Raw genomic sequence first — 2,782 nt, 5'->3', positions numbered from 1 at the left:
GTCTTGAAAGGACCAAGATCAAAAGTGAGATATCCAATCTCTGGATTAGACCTCACAAAAATCTGGAGTTCCGAAAGAACCAAGATCAAAAGTGAGATATCCAATCTTTGGATTGGACTTCACAAAAATCCACAGTCCCAATTGGACCAAAATCCTGAAAGGACCAAGATCAAAAGTGAGATATCCAGTCTCTGGATTAGACCTCACAAGAATCTGAAGTTTTGATTGAACCAAAGTCTCAATAGGACCAAGATCAAAAGTGAGATATCCAATCTCCAGATTGGACCTCACAAAGATCCAAAGATTTGATTGGACCAAAATCAAAAGTGAGATATTCGATCTCCAAATTAGATCTCATCAAAAAATGTTAAACCTCACCAAATATCAACCGGATAAATTTCAGCTTAAATTCTTAAACAACATATCCTTGAAAGAGAAGAAAATGAGGCACCAAAAATTAAAATCCTATCAGATATACAGGAGATTCGACCTGTCCACTCTAAGCTCAAGTGGAAGGATGCAGTATACAGGAGATCATCAGAAAGCCAATCTTATCGGAAGGCTGAAGGCCGATCTCTTAGAAAGCCATCTCTAGCATGTGACAATATCAGAAAGAATCATCTGAGAATTATATTGATCAATATCTACTTCTGGATCAGATCGGTTGAATATCGATCTGGTTCAACTTAGCTCAGTTTAGTACCGATCTGAGCTAACCTGAATTGACTCCTGATGAAACATTATGATCAGTTTGACCATTCACTGACCTATCATATGGGACATCGATCTTGAATCGATATGATTCCAAAATATAGATGGTTATTTTACAGCTATCTTCCAGCTTGCTACAACCATGATACAGCTCATCGCCATATGGGCAGTCGCTCCATGATCTCCATATAGCTGAACATTCTGTTATAACAAACTAACGATCTAAAAAATTTTTCTAACGGTCTAACAAACTCTGTAATGGTATTACCAGTTCCTCTATAAATAGAAGGCCAGAGATCCTCTGGAGATAAGTTTTGAGCCTAGAAAAACTAGATTGATACTCCATTAATAAGAACTCTGCCAGTTCTTAAAAAGAGCTTTAGTTCCTATATAGTCCAATCTCTCTAGGCAAACTCTCCTGTTCTATTCTATTTTTTCTACCTCTTATTTTTTAGGTCCAAACTGACTTAAGTATCAGAGGGTTAAGAATCGAAGGATCTTCATCGATTTTTAACTTATTTTGCAGGTTTTCTTGAAGATACTGCGAATCGGACTGCGACCGACTTCTAACTCAGCTTTATTCGATCTCTCTGTCTTAGATTTTGAGCCTCGCAGCAACACATATGACCATATGTAGCAAATATGTGTGCACGAGATAAGATGTTTGAGTTCATTCAATTTTAGGGGCATGACTATAGTCCAAACTAAATTGATTTTGCCAATAGATACACATGCATATACATATATTTGTGTATTTATAAATAATAGATTTTTTTTTGATAAAAATAGTAGAGTTAATATATAAGCACTGGTGCACGTAACGATGTTTCAAGCGATCGATTGCATTGCACGATAGAGATGTGAAAGAGAATTTTATTTACTAACAAAATACGAAACTGCATTGTTCGGTGGAAGAGAACCTAGGTCCTTCTAGTAAAACACCAACATCTCGACTATTTTTTTTTCAAGAAACCAACATCTCAACTGTTAACGACAATGCACGGCTCATTATATCCTAATAAACCTATTACATATTTCATCACATGTTGCTGTGCATAGGGCTGAGCAAATAATCGAAATCCAAAAAAACCCATCCAATCTGACTTAATAAACATTAATTTCGATCGGTTGAAAAACATGAATCGGATAAAATCAGATTGGAGTTTATAAAAAATCGATTCTTTACCATCGGATTCGATTCCTACACTTTTAATCCGTATGAAACCGAACTTAACCCATGTAGTAATTTACAAACTCACTTTCATTTTTGAGACGGTGTTGTTTAAACTTTAATACTTCATTATAAAAAATATTTCATCACCTATTTGAATTTATGAAAATATCAATATTGAATTATTGATGAAAGTATATTAATTTGACACAATTCTAAAGTGAAAACTTTCAGATGTAGTTACTTTCAGATGAGTAAATCTTTTATATTTCTGTTTTGTTTCGTACATGTTCAAAAATAAATCTATAATTTATAATTTATAAATTTTAGATCTTTTTTATATTAAATTAATTAAAAAATAAATTTCAGTGGACCAATATTAGACTTAAAATCAATATTAGATCAACATTAAAGCCCACATCGATACAACTCACTCGAATCCGCTACAAACCGTTCACTTTGCTTTCAAATGGTTTATACATGATAATGGTCGGCAGTGGGTTAAATTTTCTTTAATTTGATTGGATTCGATCGGATAAATTTTTTTTCTAATCTGATCAAATTCAAACTGTGCTCGGCCTTAGTCATGTATTTAAACCAGCCTGGAGCATTATTAATGAAAGTAAGATGGAAATATATTTGACTCTACATCGAATATGAAGTGATAGAGCTTCATTTCTGCATCTTACATATTATACATGAAACTTTGAATCAGTGAGCAGCCAATATCAACAAATTCATCAATATTCAACAAACCGGAAGTTTTGCACAATTCCAATTCCAAACCATGATATCCTCTAATAATCTACTAAAAAAAAATATCTCACAAAAAAATAGTATATCATGATGAAAGGAAAATGCTTCATGCTACCCTCCGTTTACCTCAAAAAAAAAAAAAAA

The sequence above is a fragment of the Elaeis guineensis genome, chromosome 7 (genome assembly GCF_000442705.2).
Source record: "Elaeis guineensis isolate ETL-2024a chromosome 7, EG11, whole genome shotgun sequence".
In the NCBI taxonomy this organism is placed as follows: domain Eukaryota; kingdom Viridiplantae; phylum Streptophyta; class Magnoliopsida; order Arecales; family Arecaceae; genus Elaeis; species Elaeis guineensis.
The sequence above is the reverse complement of the archived record's forward strand: the minus strand, read 5'-3'. Positions refer to the sequence as shown.